Genomic DNA, 18,709 nt, shown 5'->3' on the forward strand with positions numbered 1-18,709 from the left:
TTAAACCACGATTTGAGGACTTCAATAGCTCAGACATAGGTGAGAGGTTTTTTGCAGGAGTGGGTGGGTGAAATTCTGTGGCCTGCCTTGTGCAGGAGGTCAGACTAGATGATCATAATGGTCCCTTCTGACATTAGTATCTATGAGTATCTATGTGGGAATGTTTTCAAACTGCAGTACCCTCCTTTCCCAGAGCAAGCAATGGGTTGGGTTTCACATTTAAGAGGAGGGGCTATGGTTTTCGGGTGGATATGCAGCACACACCTCCTCCCACCCCTCCCCATGGCTCTTCATCTGATGAAGTGAGCTGTAGCTCACGAAAAGCTTATGCTCAGATAAATTGGTTAGTCTCTAAGGTGCCACAAGTACTCCTCTTCTTTTTGCGGATACAGACTAACACAGCTGCTACTCTGAAACCTGTCTAATTTTATTATAATTTATGCCAAAGATGTTTAGAGCCTTGGATAGGTTAATTTTTTAAATATAATAAAGAAGCAAAATGTTTGTAGAATGACATAATACAAAAGTGAAGTGTCTTGTTCTTCCTGGACTTAGAATTGCTGTACTACAGCTTTGAGTTTTGACATGGGGCCACTGAAATCTTTGGGGGCAAATTAAAAGCATTTGTTTTTATTCTCTTTTATTCCTCTTTTAATAGTATATTGGGAGCATAAACACTGCTCTTTATTGTTGCCTAGGGCTGTAATATTGTTAAGGGACACTCCTAAAGTTCAGTCTGCATTGCAAATTGGAATTTTGTAACCAAGTTCTGTGGTGCAGTTGTAATTGTAGAGTAACTGGGTCCTAAAGGGAAGAATATCGCTTTTACATTTCTAAACCACTAATAATCCAGGAAATGAGAGACCAACATCCTGACTGAACTTTTAATAGAAAATTCTACTTCATTCAACACATTTTAACTCATTATACTGCAAAAATGTTTGCCAGTTATCTTCAGTGTGAGGAGAATAGTAGACCTATTAATTATAAAAAAAAAAAGTTTACAGCTTTATTCTTTGGAGTATCTGTTTCACTGAAATACAACAATAAAACTAGTTGGGTAAAATCCTAGCCCATTGAAGCCAATGGGAATTTTGTCACTGATTTCAGTGAATCTAGAATTTCAACTGCTGTGTATACATACACTAGGGATTTTAGGGAAATCTCTCACAGTTGCTATCACAAAAGTACTAGCAAAGGTGGGAGCATTAGTAGCAGTGGTAGACTGGTTGTTGTGCTGACCCCTAACACCGCAAGTAACAATGGGAGACTTCCTTAAAATCCTAATTGTACAGAAGGCTTGTATGTCTAGCCACACTTGTGTTTCTCGTGTAATGGTCTGAAGTGAAATGATTTACATTATTTGTATTTAAGAGGTCAAAGTTCTCTCTATTAGAACAGATGGATGTTCACAGCTCTCTGGCTGCAGACTCAGTGAGATAACATGTCTTGATCCTAAAGGACTATCTGCTTTCAGAAGTAGAAACTTATTGTTTTAAATGAAAATCTGGAGAGCTCAAACAACTCCATAGGAAGGTCATAAATATAGCAGAATTAACGGATTTCTTTTGTTTTAACTTTTTAACAACCTTTTCCCCAGGTATATTTTTAATTTGCTGAGTCAGTTTATGATATGTTAAAGTCGTCATACTTGAAGGCAGGAAGCAATCTGGCTGGCTAATGAGTGGTTTGAGGCCTGTAATTATTTGAATGTACCTCCACTGGTTGGAGGTCATTAGTTTCATATCAAATGTTATCAGTTCACAAATGAAAATGCATAGTAAAACATTTACTATGCCTTTAAGTTCCTGTTCTCTAGAATTTCAAATGTTGAATAGCTGGCAATTTTTAAACTTGAAATGGTATGAAATTGAGGATATGTAGAATATAGATCCTATCTCAGGATTTTCTCAGATCCTGTTTACATTAGAGAAACTTGCATTGCTGTTATGACTTCAATGAAGTTATAATAACAACAAGGAGTCCGGTGGCACCTTAAAAACTAACAGATTTATTTGGGCATAAGCTTTCGTGGGCTAGAACCCATGTCATCAGATGCATGGAGTGAAAATTACAGATGCAGGGATTATTACACTGACACATGAAGAGAAGGGAGTTACCCCACAAGTGGAAAACCAGTGTTGACGGGGCCGATTCAGTCAGGGTGGATGTAGTCCACCCCCAATAGTAGATGAGGAGGTGTCAATTCCAGGAGAGGCAAAGCCGCTTTTGTAATGAGCCAGCCACCCCCAGTCCCTATTCAGGCTCAAATTAATGGTGTTAAATTTGCAAATGAATTTTAGTTCTGCTGTTTCTCTTTGAAGTCTTTTAGAGTAACAGCCATGTTAGTCTGTATTCGCAAAAAGAAAAGGAGTACTTGTGGCACCTTAGAGACTAACCAATTTATTTGAGCATAAGCTTTCGTGAGCTACAGCTCACTTGTTCAAGTATAGTTACTTTTAAATCTGTTATAGAATATCCAGGAAGATTGAAGTGTTCTCCTACTGGCTTTTGTATGTTACCATTCCTGATGTCCAATTTGTGTCCATTTATTCTTTTACGTAGGGACTGTCCGGTTTGGCAAATGTACATGGCAGAGGGGCATTGCTGGCACATGATGGCATATTAGTAGACGTGCAGGTGAATGAGCCTCTGACAGTGTGGCTGATGTGTTTTGGCAGTAGCATAAAATGGATCTTGCACTGATGCAGCTTCAGATTTTTGTGACTCTGGAGAGAACATTTTTAAGGGAAAGAGACGGAACTATATCTTGTCCCCGGTAATCACAGATATTCCCATAAGAATGCCAGTTGTAATTGTGTGTGTTGCGAAGTAGACAACTGGACAGAAACTGGACAGTATCAAGTGGACTGGTTACTTAGGGCCAGATTTTAAAAGATATTAAGTGCTTAATGATACAGAGAGGCACCTTAGTGGGATCTTTAAAATGCTTTGGCACCTAACTCGCATTAGCACTTTTGAAAATCCCCCTTGGTACGTATCTGCCCCAAATCTGGCCCTTAAGCGCTTTTGAAAATGGGACTTAAAATGTTTTTTGTGAAAAGGAATTCAGTTTAAATGTCCATTTTCAGATCGAAAAGCCCAGGTTTTCAATTCACATCTTTCTTGAAGTGTGCAGTCTTCACCCTGGACCTCAGAAATCTTCCCATCAAAAACATCTCTGTGAAATGTTTCAGTTTCTACCAGACAGCATTAAAAAAAAAAGTTAGTTAAAAATGTTCTGATCCTCACTAATTATTCTTGTTCGAGTGCTTGATCATGTCCATTCCATGTTATGTGTGTGTGCTCATCACATGGACCGATGCCGGAAGTTTTTCTCTCAGTGGTATCTGTAGGGGACTGGCTCTGGTGCCCTCTGGAGTGCCGCCAGCTCCCCTCTCCCTCAGTTCCTTCTTACCACTAGGGATGGTGCTGGAACATCTCCTTGCTTTGGCAAGAGCTCTTACCCAGTGGTTCTTCTTATCATTCATTTTGTAAATAGTTCTTAGACAAGTAGTTCTTTTGTTCTCTTAATAGTTAGCTACTAGTACTGTAGATAAGTTAGATAGTCCCCTAAGGAACTTAGCCTAGGAACCGGGCATGCCCGATCCCCGGACTTCAAGCCTTGTGATTGCTGCAAAAAGCCTATGCCAATCAGCGACCCTCATCAAAGCTGCTTGAAGTCTTTGGGGGAAACCCATGTTAGCAATAAGTGTCGCATCTGCAAGAGCTTCGAGCCTAGAACTAAAAAGGAGCGGGACATAAGACTAAGAGTGCTCCTCATGGAGTTGGCCCTTGCGCTGATCTCCAAGCCGCTGAGATCAGACTCCGCTCTGAGCACAGCAGCATCAGTGTGAAGCATGGCACCGGCCTCCTGACGCCAGTCCCAGTCCCCGGTACCTACTAAGAAGCAGAGGAAGCACACCGGGAGAGGGCTTCCCTGACATCCCATACTGAAAAGGGAAAGTCCAGAGAGCAGCATAGGCCCATGTGAGGCAGCATGTCTCCAAAGCCCAGCCAGGCACCTGCATAGCTGGCTAGGCTATCCAGCCCTCCTAGGGACCCGCTAACTGCTCCGGGTAGTGGCAGAGGTCCCCAGCAGCTGGAGGTTCCATCCATGCCGGAGGCCTTCCAGACTGCAAAAGACATCATATCTTTGCTGGTACAACTGACGCCACGTCAAGATGTAGTCGTCTCTAGAGGGAAGCCGGCACTGGAGCTGTGCAATGGTCTCCATCTATGCGGCATCGCTCCCCGACACCGCAGCAGTCGACGTCGAAGCAGTGATCCCCAGGGACGCCCTTCTGACCTTCCCATACTGACTGGAGTTCCCAGCATCATTCACTGGACTCTCGGCACTGGTCCCCGAAGGTGTGGCATTGCTCACCCAATGGTTGGCGCAGAGCCGTAGCATGCCACCGATCCCCCGAATCATGCCACCGGTCGCCGGAGCATGGGCATCACTCCTTGGGGCAATGAAATTTGTTAGGACCAGAATGCTGATCCCCGGGACTACGGCACTGGTCCCCGGCACCGAAATGCAAATCGCCAGACTCACATCACTGATCACTGGGGTTGAGGTGATATTCTCTGTCATCCCATTCTCGGTTGCCAGACTCCCGGCACCATTCCCACAGCTCTAGGCATGGATCGCTGGTGTACCATCACCGATCTGCTGAGCTCTGCTGCTGGTCCCTGGTCAGGCAGTACTGGGACCCCAAGCCCCGGCACCTGTCCCTCAGCCGCAGATGCTGGCATGGTAGGCGTGGAGAGGACATGGACATAGCATCCGCACCTCAGTGGTCCTTAAGGAAGGAGCTTTCCTCCTCGGGCTCAGAGGCTGAGGAGACAGCAGGTCCCTTGGACCAGGTGCACCCAGCCAGATCTGTGGGGGCTCCTCCAGGGCCACCAGCCAGAGCATGGCCCCAGGGCCAATGGCCTAACTGTGGTACTTCTGGAACCCTTGGGGGTTCCCCTAGGCATCGGAGACCCAGAAGCAGTGTTCAGTGTCAGGGCCACCAGAGAGGAAGTTGGTGACAGTCTCTTGCCCCCCTCTGGACTCAGAGATGTGTTCTGAGCAAGGTGCCCAGGAGCACCCTCCAGCCCTGGGGGAAACCTCCCATGCGGGAGATGCTGAGCCAGCCCCTGCCCCCACCCTCACCTCCTCATCATCCTTACCTGATGTGGCAGTGGCGGGACCGTTCCAGACAGTGCCACAGGATGACGCCAAGGCACACAAGGAACTGCTAAAGTGGGTGGTGACATACCTGCAATTCGAAGCAGAGGAGTTGGTGGAACCCTCTCTCACTCAATTTGACATTCTAGCTGCGGAACAGGAAGTGCCATTGATTCTGCTCCCTTCAAGGGTTCAACAGCAGGTCACTCTCCAGCGCTGTTCTCCTGTCTTGGGCAGGCAACCTGATGTACTCCTTTCCGCCAATTCTGCTTATCAGCAGGACCCTCCTGAAAGTCAAGAGGGACAGGGCCAAAGTCCTCATGATTGCCCCAGCCTGGGCTTGCCAGCACTGGTTTGACATGCTCATAGACTTGGCAACAGCGCCTCCATGGATGCTTTCCAACATCCCAGACCTGTTATCTCAGGATCACGGGAGGTTGCTGCACCAAAACCTTGCCTCTCTCCATCTCACAGCATTGATGCTGAGTGGCTGAACCCGGAAGAGCAGGCCTGCTCTGATCAAGTCAAGTGCATTCTGTTAGAAAGGAGAAAACTCTCCACTAGAGCAACTTACCTGGCAAAGTGGAAGCACTTCTCCTGCTGGACATCAGAGTGGAGGATCCTCCTGACCCAGTCTTTTCTGCAGTCCATTGTGGACTATCTGCTTCACTTGAAACATCAAGGCCTGGCCTTCTCCACAATCAGTGTGCACCTGGCAGCCATTTCGGCCTTCCATTCCCGTGTCCAGGGCAGTCTCTCACGAAATGACCATCAGGTTTCTTAAGGGCCTTGAAAGGCTTTTTCTGACACTCTGGGACCCAGTCCCTCAAGCAACACATGGGCTTTCCAGCCTACGGGTGCATATGTCACCATCTCAGGGGTGGGGTTGGCAACAGGGAGTTAGCGGGACCCGGGCCCACCCTACTCCACCATGTCCAAGCCTAGGACCCTAACAGTGGTGGATGGGTCTGCCACTGGGTCAGCTGGGATCCTCCCAAAACACACTGACTCATCTTCAGGCAGCAGAACTGGACTGGAGTCTGGTTCCCCTGGGTTGCTTCCTACCAGAATCTGGGTGTAGGGTCCAGTGATCCTCCATCTCCTTGGGGTACTTGGCCACTGGCAGCTCCTTGGGGTCCTCATCTGTCTCCCCTGATGGCAAGGTGTCAGTCTGCTCCAGGGCTGGGCTGGGCTCCTGCAGAGGTGTCTGCTCCCTAGAAGAGATGTCTGCTGTGTCTCATGGCTCAGCAGCAACTGAGTTCCAGGGCACTCATCTCCTTTCCTACTTCCTGTCCTGCCCTGGTATTTTGGGGGCGGGGATGAGGCAGGGCGGATTTGGCTCCACCCAGCCAAGGGAATTTAGTGGTCCCTCACATTCCAGTTCAGAGGGAGGCCACTCCACCTCACTACATTGGCAATAGCAGAATTTTCCTGCACTTCAGATATTTCATGTTTGGTTATATCTGTAACCCAAGCTTTCACTTAATAGTTCTACTTCCTTTCATTTTTAATCACTTAGAGACTGGGTGATGGAGTTGATCTTTCATTCCATGTTGATCCTGATTAAGAAGGAGGTGGGTATGAATTCTGATAATGCTTGGTGAGACTTATATTCCTGGCTGCTCTTTGGAAAGTAAATTGTTACAAGACCAGTTCTCATTCACATCAGGATTTCCCACTATAATATGCTGATATATTTTGCAGTAGCACAAATGGCAGGGGATCAGGTCCTGTCAGCAAGAAATCGGTCTCCTGTATAAGCACATCTGCAGGTTCCAACCATTCCTTTAGAGAGTATTACTTATTCTGCATGGTTGCCAAGAGAAAAAAATATGTATTCCAGGATTGTTAAACACAATAAATATGATATTGTCTGGTGTGCACTAATGTCATGAAACTAAAATATATTTATAGTTAAGGCTGACAAGCTGTCATTAATTCCTGCTGTTGTTAAGCATAAGAACTTGAGTTCACTCATAAGGGCTCCTCAACATAAGGACTGTTTACCCAGTTTTATTATTTATTTGTGTAGTAGCACTTAGGTGCCCCAGTCATAGACCAGGGCCCTATTGTACTAGATACTACAGTTACACTGAACAGAAAGATGATCCCTGCACCAAAGAACTTAGAGTTTTTATTAAAATATGACAGGTTTCAGAGTAGCATCCGATGAAGTGAGCTGTAGCTCACGAAAGCTTATGGTCAAATAAATTTGTTAGTTAGTTAGTTTGCCACAAGTACTCCTTCTCTTTCATTAAAATACGGTAATTTTTTCATCCACTGCTGTAAAACATTTCTGACCACACATGAACACATCAGTTTTGCCTGTGTATTTTAAGGTGTCACCAGCATCCACTAGCAGGTAGGATTCAAAAGGCTAGATACACAAAAGGGACTTAGAATTGTAACTGTAATCACGGTATTGTAATTGTGATCTGAAGTAGAGCTCTGTGTAGCTCGAAAGCTTGTCTCTCGCACCAGCAGAAGTTGGTCCAATAAAATATATTACCTCCCCAACTTTGTCTGTCTTGGTAACCCCTAGCATTTAGGTCCCCAGTCCCCTGATGCCTCATGGAATCTACAACTCTGGTTTAGGCATCCAAGCTCTCTGTAAATGCATGAGGAGAGTTAGGCACCTAAGAACGGGCTCCATCCCACTGAGCGGGAGCCACCTAAGATAGGCGATAGGAAACAACAAATGACATAGGCACCTAACAGGGGCTATATTCCTCCACTTGGGATTTATGACTGACTCATGATTAGTGTTAGGTGCCTAAGCCAGGTCATTCCTGTCTCACAAAAAACAAGGGGGAGATGATGCTTCCCCCCATACTCAATAGCCCAGGGTTTAGCACACCCACCTAGGATGTGAGAGATTGAGGTTCAAATCCCCACTGTGCCTGATGTGGAACAGCGATTGGCACTCCTAGAGGAGGGTTTTAACCACTGGTTGTTCTGTCAGTCCAGAGTTTTAAGCTTTTCTTTGCTTGAGGGAATTAAAACAGATCGGATTTTTAACCAGGCACAGTATTGTGGTTTGATTTATTTTATTCTGAAAACTGGATAAATTACCAAAGGCTTCTCTCCAATAGTTTATAACTGTTACTTTGGTTTATTAAAGAAATGATGGGCTTTTTCATTGACTTGAAGAGCAACTATGGCTGTATTGCCATGGATCATCAAGTGAAAAGTTTATGTTGAAAACTTTTTAACATGTGTTTGATGAAAACATAAGTGTACTTTTCAAGGACACAGTACCATTAAACCTTTTCCTAGTACACTGAGATTACTCATGTGAGCATGGTTTTGCAGAGCCATGCCCTAAAACTATGTTTCATATTGCAGAGCAATAGCAAATGATCAAATAATAATATGCATAAGCAAAATGCAAGGTATCGCGAAAAAGCTATTATGCAAATACTAGTTAGCTTTCAGATATTAACTGTATTTTTTCCCCAATTCCAAGAAGTGTCTGGGCCACATTACATTATATGAGCCAATAAAAATAATTTTAAAGTCATTTTGACCAATGGGAGCCTAAAAAAATTCATCCAAAATTTTTATACTGTTAAAATCTAAGTAACTTTAAAAATATTTGTACTGAGATACATGCAAACAGTACAGTATTGTATAACATAGGGATACATTTTGATGTAATTGGAGTACTTGTCTTTTTTCTTAATCTAAGCACTGTATTAAATGTCCAAATTGATATAAAAACTTAGTTTGTACCTACTTCGCTTGTTATTAAAAAAACCTTTAAAGGCCCTATGGTACTTCACATTGCTGACATTGTAGATTAGTACGTGCAAAGTGGAGCTATAAAAATAATAAATACTGTATCTATGAGGGGAAAAGAAAATATTGAGATCCAAATCAATTCAAACTTACAACCTTGTCTTGTTTTTCTGATCTGATGTTTGAAACATTTGGATAGGTTCACAGGTCAGCAAATGTGATGCTGAACTGGGAATATATTGGGCCAGTTCATCCCTACTGTAACTCTACTGAGGTTAATGGAGTTACACCAGAATGAATTTACCCTTTGTGGCTCAGAGACTACTACAGTGCTATACATTTGAGTAATAAAACTACAAGAATACCATTGTGTGATCAGCTGGACATTACATTAACTGAAATAAACAAGCTATTTTCCCCACCCCCAGTTTTTCTTAAATGTTGAAATAAAGCATTTAGGCCAAGATCTTGCATGCCAAGTTTCTGCCCAGTAAAGTTTTGCAGCCAAGTTATAAAACAGCAGAAAAAATATATTATGCTGACATGTAGACAGACCTTTATTAAAGCAAATTTTATCTGATGTTTTTTCTTACTCCTAAAATGTGCATAATGCTAATTATGCTGCAGTTTTGCTTGCTTGCTTTTTTCAAATGGTTCTAAAATTTTGGTTTTCGTAGCAAGCAAGTTTAATTCCACATTAAAATAGGCTTCATATTGTGGAGGCAGAGTAAAAAACCCATGCACCCTAAGTGACCTTTTATATTGATTGTATTGTTAGCAACTGGAGTGTTGGATAACATAATACAGATGCCTAGGACAGGTTTAAGAAAGGAAAAAATTCTGAAATGATTCCAATTTTAGAAGTGTGTGTGTTTTGGGGAATAGAGGTCACATTTTGTAGAGCAAGTAGAGCCCCCAAATGAAAAATGAAACACCCTCAGATACCCATACACTTAAATGTGTGTGTAGCTTCAGGTTGTGATGTGTATTTTCCTTTTCAGCCCTTGACTTGAGTGGCCAATATTGAGGTAACACAATTGTTTCTGTTTCACCAGGGCAACAAACAATCTGATATTTAAAAGCTCATAAAGAAAATGGGTATGTGCATATAGTACAAATGCACTAGATTGCAGTCTGGAAGCAATATTCGCTGTAGGGCTTTTGCTTTCCTAAGCAAACTGGATAATGTCTCTTCTCAGTCCATAATCACTCACACTCTACTTGTGCCATTCTCTCCCTATGCATGCATAACACTTATTAAGATCAGTGTGGGTTTGGCACATACTGAGTGTGTGTGTGTGTGTTTGCTGTTCATTATTTAGTGAATGTATTTAAAATAGGGACTAAATTGAGAATTCTGGAGACTTTAAGTCCTCTATGCACAAAACCAGTACAGCTTGGCAGCAGAAGTGCAGATTTTCACATCTTTTTCCAAGAATTAGATTAGGAAAAATATGTTTGTGCCCATGTTAAATCCTTACAATCTTTTTTCTGATAAGGTCTAGGGCCTCCCTCCATGCAGGGTGTTGAAATTTGGCAGTGGGATTGCCATGCATCAGGGATGTGCCCTTTGCTATTCCCATGAAAATCCACCCAACTTTGGCTAAGTTATGAGCTTTTGAAAAATCACAGTTCATACATGCTTAGTAGGCATTTGCTAGTTTTGCAGCTAAATTCTCCAGAGCTTCCATCTGCAATGAGCATGCTCCAAGCTGTCAGTCATGTGTCACCCACTGGTCTGAGTACATGCCATCTCCACAGACCAAGTGACCAGGGTCCATCCCAGGGTTTATAGGGGCTGAGTAGGCCTTTCACTGCTATTGCTACTGATGGCAGCTAGGGACTATTATAGTTCCAGAGAAGGGAACTGAGAGAAAAGAGAATTGTGTGCTCTCAATGCTCCCCTTACTGGTGCTCAGGCAACATGGAGGATGAAGAGGAAGGAATGCAGGGGTGTGAGAAATGATGGGCAGCAGAGAGTGGGGAGGAGCTGAGGAGCAGCAGAGGGGAAGCAGACTGATGATGGTGGGTAAATAGGTGCAGAAGGAGATGAGAACTGGAGCCAGGGGAAGGGCAGTTGCGTAGGAGCAATGGAGGAGGGGTAGGAGCAGTAGGACAGCGAGGTGGGCATTGGAAAGGAGCTATGAAGAGGAAGGGAGGGGAAGAGGGCATGGATTGGTACAGAAGGGGGCAGAGGTAGGCTAGGGCATAAGGGAAGAAGGATCTAACCAATAGACAATACTCCCTTTGAAAACCTGGAATTGAACCCAGGAATCGAACCTAGGAATCCTCAGTCTCACCATTCTTCTATTGTTAGTAAATATCTGAGAAACCAACTGGCAAAATGTCCCCACCCCATCTAGTGCTGGTCCACATAGAGGATGACAACCTACTACAGCTAACAGCGACTCCATTAGCTCAAGTGGTAGATGTCTGTGGGGGGAATCTAAAGTTTTCCTCCCTGATGACAAACCATGTCACTATGATGTTATGTGATGGAATTTGTTTTTTCAGGTTAATTTTTTGAAAACCTAGGAGATTACACACAAAGAAGCTATGTTAAAAAGAACATTATTATGGTTGCAAAGTGAATCACTCAAAAGTTAGGAAATGCCAGAATTATGGTTGCCTGTGCAACCTTAATTCACAGCCCTTGTGTATATGCATTATGATACAGTCTTTAATTACTTGATCACATACTAGTTTTTCTGCCTCATTCAGCGCAAAGGCAAGTTCTAGGAGTGAATCAGGGTTGTATAGTGAAGGAGGCTCTTATTGGTCAGAAAAAGCAAGGATAATATGGTTCAGACAGTTGAATGCTACCTGGACAATTGGCTTTTATCCCTGCCTCTGTGACAGAGCTCCTATGTGATACGAGGAAAGTCACTGAAACAAAAACTTTCTTAGGTTGTCACTGTGTTCCTGATGCTGTAGATGCCCAAAGTCAGACCTCTATGGCCAGATCTGAAGAAGTACAGAGCTCCCACTGCTGCAGCTGAAGTCAATGGGAGCTGTGCTTTGAACATATGAAGTGCTTTAGAATGCTAAAAGAAAAGGAGGACTTGTGGCACCTTAGCGACTCGAAGGTGCTACAAGTCCTCCTTTTCTTTTTGCGGCTCTTGACTAACACGGCTGGTACTCTGAAACCTTTAGAATGCTCAGTACTCTGAAAAATCAGGTGCTCGGTATCTCAAATTAGGCAGCCCAAATTAGTGATCACTTTTGGGAATTTTGGCTTAATCTATCCCTGTCACAGTTCCCAAAACTTTAAAATGGGATTAATAATACTACCTAATCTCAGAAGGGTGTTGTGAAGGTAAATTAACTGTTTATGCAACACACAGATATTATTGTGAGAGCACCATAGAAATACTTATGAAGAAATTAGTAATTTTGTGGTAAATAGGCCTGGTGGAAGATAAAAAGAAATACTGAATAACAACCCATTCCCTGAATTAGGCAGGGGATCTGTGGAAAGAAGTAGTATGCAATTAACAACAATATCATAATGCATATGCACAAGGAGGCAAAATTAAGTTTGCGCAGGCAATCTTAATTCTGGCATTTTCTAACTTTTGTGTGCTTGACTTTGCAACCTTGCCATTCTTTTAACATAGTTTTTTTAAAAAAACATGTAATATAATATGGTAGAATATATTGTAACTCTTTGTAAGATCTGAAGTTTCTTTTTTAGTCCTCAGATGGAAACTATTTTTGTACTGATCACACAGATGTGCTGATAGCTGGTGCATCCCATATGGTGGGATGATCCCTCTCATTCAAGGATTCTGTGATCTGACAACAGATTGTGTTCATCTCTAGGCTCTTCCAAATGTGGTCCTAAATCTGCTACAGTACCCAGGCTAAAGGGTTAGTCCATTCTAAACAATATTTCCTGGTTTAAACAGGAGATGGCAGCGTCGCTACAGCTAAAACAAAACAAAAAAAAGCAGAGCAAGACTGCAGGGGGGAAAACTGATTGAGATTAGAGTTATAGCAGCACCTGCTGCTGTGATTCCATCAAGATGGGTACATAGGAAACAAATGTGAAATGAAACTGTTTAAGGCCTTTGAATTGTAGATTTTTACACATATTTTCCAGTGTTGTAGCCCTGTCCCTTGTAAAATGTAAATGGGTCAGATGTTTAGACTTTTATGGGATTCAGAAAGCTGTGCATATAAAATAAAGGGCTTTGCTGTACAGCTGTGACATTTTTAATCTGTTTCCCCCAAGTAATAACACACAGAACAAATAGCGATTTCTGCTTTCTTTAACTCAGGTATTTAATTCGAGAAATGAAATGCAAACTGGTAACGATGCACTGAGTTATTGAAACTTTTGTGAGGATGTATAATCAGTCATTTGTTTTGTAGCTCACCTTTATACATTGGCTAGACATGGAACACATATGAGTTAAGACTGAAGAACACCAGGTCTCAAATTAAGCATTTAGGGATCCTTTGGAATGTATGGGGCTGTATAAATGTAAGATAAGCAGCAGTGTAGGTGAAGTTTCTTTCACCACCCCAAGTGTCTGATGCATTACAATGTTCAAAGCAGTTCAATATGCTTACAAGGCACTCACACATATGCAATATATTTGAAACATTCCTACCAAAAGGATTGTGGTAAAATCTGTAACGTACAGCTTGCTGGGTTTTCACTGTAAAGTAATACAATCTCCACATGTGTGAAGGCTAACGCAATACAGTGTTTTATTTTTCGCTTAACCCAGGGGATGTGAAATGAAATTTATCAGCTAAAGAATTTACATGAGAATCCATAAATATTTTTCGACATCCATCAGTGGTATATGAGGAGAGAGGGAAAAGACCAAACTTTGCTTGACAGAACAGGTAGCTTTAAGCCTTCATCTTCTCTGCAGGCTATCTTTGAAAACTAGTCATATCATTCAGTGCTTGAGGCATTAGTATATTTTCTCAATGATAAAAATAGATTTTAAATGTGGGGAGGTTTTTTAGTCACTGATTTAATGGAAATTTTACATTCTATTTTATGGAGTTCATAGAATATTTGTGAATTTTTTTTTCCTTGGATGGTGATGCAATCCTCTCAATCACTTGTATGTGCAGAGGAGATTAAAAAGGCCAAAGTGGAGGCCTAGAAACTCTTGTCTCTTACCATAGATATAAATAGATATCTAGAACCTTTAAGCACAAATGGAAACAGATAGAGGTCTAGCACTTGTATCCCTTGGTATTCAAGAGGCCTAACTAGGATGCCTTGGTTCAGGTTTAAATAAAGACCTTCCTTGTGGACAAGTGACTGTCTAAGCTTGGACAAAACATAATAGCTAGCTGGATAAAATGTAATATGTCTAGGACTGAGAAGATGTTGGTGGGCCAGGGAAAGCAACTGGAAGATATAATAAGGATTATAGCTACCCCTATGTTTGTGGATGTTTATTTGTTGAGCTGGATGAATTTTTTTGGACAAATACTGCATTTTGTGGGGGGGGGGGAGGAAATAAAGTATCAGGTGGAGGGAAGCTATTTGCAGATTTGACATAGATGTGTCAAATAGCTTTGGACGTTTTTTTTTCCAGATTTACAGTCACAAGGGAATTTGTGCACTATTCACAAAACTGGTGGAGGAGAAGGTGGTGCTGTAATCATTATACCTTCTAGTCCACTCATCTGGGACACTCAGCTTTGAATTTGTGTTTGGGAGCAAAGACTTGAATCCATGTCTTTACGCTGCTAGATGAGTGCCCTACCCACCAGCCTGGTGGATATTCTGGGGTGAGGGGCTCTCATTATCTCCTACTGAAGCTATCCCACATTAGGGCACTCACTTGAGAGGGTGGAGACCTGAATTCAAGTCCCTGTTTCAGTGTGGGAATTTGAATCTGGACCTCCCACATCTCAGGTGAGTACCCATCACTTTCTCCTCCTCCAGTTTTGTAACTCTAACCCTATCTTTCCTTTGCTTTCATTAAAAATAGTTTAAAATGTCTGGCAATGAGACATTTTGTTTCAGTTTGAACACAAGATTTTGTCTGATCCAAACCAAAGTTATTCCACCATTTTTTATTTGATTTGCTGAAATGTTTGGTTTCTGTTCAACTCACACCATTTTTTTTGTTCAATCAATGAACAAAAAAATCAATTATCCAGTCAGCCCTACTCATTTGCTACTCCTGTTCACAGTCTAGGAGATTGGTTAGGTTCCAAGCTACTGATGGATGATCGGATTAGTAGTATCACCCAGGATTGCTATTTTACATCTGCACTTGCCCAGAAAGTTGTAACCATGCCTTCCTATTGTTCATCATGCCTTTGCTATCTCAAGATTAAGTTACTCAAATGTGTTCTACATGGGGCTACCCCTTAAATCAGGTCAGAAACCGAAGAGGATGAAGAATTTGTTGGCCCACTTGTTAAGCACAGTATCTTACCATATGGAACCAGCTTTGTTGTTATAGATATATAGGCATGTGCTAAATAAGGTATGGGCATGGATTAAGGCAGTAATTCAAAAGCCTACAGGTCTTAAGCCTGTAAAGACAATAGCTTAGCCAAACCTAAAGACTCAGCATAAACAACTAACCAGTAAATGACCCTATGTCACACATATAGGGATGTTATAAGTAAGTGTAGCTAAATTGCCAACAGGTGAACGTGCTAAGTCAAAATCCACTCGTATGTCATCTTACCTACTGTGGGCTCACCAGTAAAGAATGGTGTGAGTATGCAAGTTCTGATGTTCGTATTATCCCTGTCTATTTTGCGACACTGTAGTGTTTGCAGTACTGCTTTTTGTGCTAATAAAACTCCCCAAATTCAAAAGATAAGTATGTCTCTCCCACATTAACTGTAATACTGTGGCTGATCTAGAGGCAAATGAATCTTGCCAAACCACAGAACGTTAAACTGGAAACTCTAAATAATACCTGATCAATAGAGCAGGCAACAGCATATTACACCAGTGCACCAGGATCTTCATAGGCTGCCTCGTGGTTTCCAAGTGGAGTTTAAGGTGTTGTTTTCACTTTAGAAAGCCCTGAATGACTTAGAAGCTGCCTACTTGAAAGACCATCTCTCTCCACAGCTGATGCTCCCTCAGTTCTAATCAGCAAGGAAACAAGAGCTGGCACTTCCAGGGTTTAATAGTGAGGGAGCTGCTGGCACTTTAGAACTCACTTCTGCTTTTGATCTACAATAAACTACATCTGTTGACTTTTCTAGCTCACTGCAAAGCTGATCTATTTGTTCAGGGTTTTGAGGAGGAATAGAATTGTGAGGCTGGTGATGGGGGCAGGGGTTTGTGTTTGTTTTGTTTTTCTGTTTGGTCATTGTTGGCTTGGGATTGGAAGGGTGTTGCTGGATTTCTGATTCCAAAGAACTGTATTTTAAAATATTTGTCAGTGGCCACTAGAGTCTGGGGTAGGTGCTCTTTAAACTCTTTTTCTGGGCCAAATTGAAATAAATAAATACATAAATATGCTCCCCCTTCTCACCTTATTTATGACCTAGTCATGGCAAATACGTCAATGATCTCTTATCTGGCTTTGGGTTAGCTCCTTGCTGGGGTTCCAAACAAATAGACTCACTGTTTACAAGGCTTCTGGGATTATCCTTTCTACTGGTTGCCAGGACCTAGCTTGTTCCCTCCAGACCCTTTCTGTGGAGGCTGCCTCTGCCAATCATTTCTTGTATAATGTTTTTGCTATCATTTATTTTTTCATTCATATCACAAATGTATGTCTTTTTGTGCCCAGTGTTCTTAGTTAGAATATTTTACAACTAAAGTTTTTATATAACTATTGCTTGAATTCCCAAAGGAAAATATGCAGCAGTTCTCTGTTAAGCTCTTTGTTCAGACTTATTGTTCCAACCTCCAAAATGTGTTTTCACTAACATAATAGTGTGATAAATTGAAGAAGAGGGTGTACAGTTTAAACATTTGGTGGTGGTTCTGCTAGAGCCATTATGATGGGCTAGCAATGGAAGTTTTCCTCATTAAGTGAGGTATTTTTTTTTCCAATCTATCCTATCTCATGTACTCTATAGTCTCTGGGTCTAGGGTGGACTTTTGAAAGAATTGTTTTATGCTCTCCAGATACATGCATTACAGATGTTTTAGACTGATCACTTGTGATAGCTGAGATGCTTGGTGTGCTTAGGATGATCTCAATATTGTGTTTAATATCCTATTTCTTTAGGCTTTTATCTTTCAAAGTGGTGGGGCAGGGATGGTCCCTAGCCTCTGTTTGCCAGAAGCTGGGAATGGGCAACAGGGGATGGATCACTTGATGATTATCTGTTCTGTTCGTTCCCTCTGGGGCATCTGGCATTGGCCTCTGTTGGAAGACAGGATACTGGGCGAGATGGACCTTTGGTCTGACCCAGTATGGCTGTTCTTATGTATGTTCTCATGAATTCAGCTCTGTCATCATCTGGAAAGTGTTTATGTGTATGCAAGACTTTAATGTCCCCTTAGGAGTCCGTTCTAATACTTCTTGTTTTTGTTTGTTTCTCTGGCACGTATTTTCCCCTCCCGTCCAGGCTTTCTACATCTCAAGAGAGGAAGGTTGGTTTTGTGATTTAATACACTAGATTGCATCTGGGCTCAGTTTCTGACTCTGCCACTGATTATCCTGTGGAACCAGGGACAAAGTCATTTAACTTCTCTGTTCTTCAGTTCTTCATCTGCAAAGGGGGATAATCCAGGAAGATTGTTGAGGGTAAACTCAGGTAAATGGTGCTTACCCACTTCTAATTTGGGAAAGGTGGAGGTTAGTCTACTCTTTTTTTTTTTTTTTTACCACTATACCACTTGGATAATACTTCCTTTCTTCCACTGTTTGTTCTGTCTATTTTAGATTCAAGCAAACTGGGGCATGGGCTGTCTCTCGCCATGGGTATATACAGTGGGTCTGATCATGGAGAGAGCCTATAGGTGATGCTACAATATGATAATGTTAGGATGGTGTGCTGACTACACAATACTTAGTAAAAAAAAAAAAAAAATTGCAAGATATCTACATATTTACCAGCATCTGGTCGTTCGACGGACTGTGCCCTTGAGTATCAGTTTCAACTGTGCACTTGTTACAGAACCCTCAAGATCTCGGGGAACCTGAGTGCATGGCATGAGCCTACTTTGTTTCTCTAACACACACATCAAAGAACAGGGTTGGCGACCAGCTGCCCTTAGGGGGGCTGTAGAAGGCTGGTAAGAGAAGATCCAGAATGCGTTGAAGTAGTAGGGACCTCTGGAGGAAAGCTTACAGAAACTCAACAGGTTTCAGAGTCTCTAAGGTGCTACAAGGACTCCTCGTTGTTTTTGTAGAAACTCAAGAGGTTCTCTAGTTCTATTTCAGATTTTATTTCAAACTTTAGAGCACAGAAATGAGCTACCATTATGGACAATGGTATAAACAATTATACTGAGGAAAATATTAAAAAAATTTAAAAGCAATTTCCCCATGTAAACCCTTCAAGACTCAGAAGGTAAAGAGATATTGCAACAACAAGGAATGTTACAAGAAAGACTGATAGAACTTGCATGGCTTCAAACATTCGCTAACAGTATATCATTTTTACAAAGCTGAGGCAGGAGCTAACATGTTAATATAGTTGCAACGTTAATTATTCCTATGGTCATCACTGGATGTGTGAAAAGAATGATTCCACTAAAGTAAGAAAAGATTCCTTTTTGCTTTACTCTTGAAAACTTGCAAATTCGCTATACTGTAACGAGTATAAGGGATAATGTAAATTACATGACATTTATAAAAACTCAGAGGAAAATTCTGCATCATTATGCAG

The 18,709-nt window shown here is 42.0% G+C and overlaps 1 long non-coding RNA gene across 1 annotated transcript; it reads left to right on the plus strand.

Moving 5' to 3' along the window:
• Nucleotides 1-16,790: 16,790 nt before the first annotated feature.
• On the plus strand, nucleotides 16,791-18,361 carry LOC122465052. The gene is made up of 2 exons (XR_006289599.1): nucleotides 16,791-17,632; nucleotides 17,761-18,361. It is a non-coding gene; the product is annotated as an uncharacterized LOC122465052 (long non-coding RNA).
• The last annotated feature ends 348 nt before the right edge of the window (nucleotides 18,362-18,709 follow it).

The sequence above is a fragment of the Chelonia mydas genome, chromosome 3 (assembly GCF_015237465.2).
Source record: "Chelonia mydas isolate rCheMyd1 chromosome 3, rCheMyd1.pri.v2, whole genome shotgun sequence".
Lineage (NCBI taxonomy): Eukaryota > Metazoa > Chordata > Testudines > Cheloniidae > Chelonia > Chelonia mydas.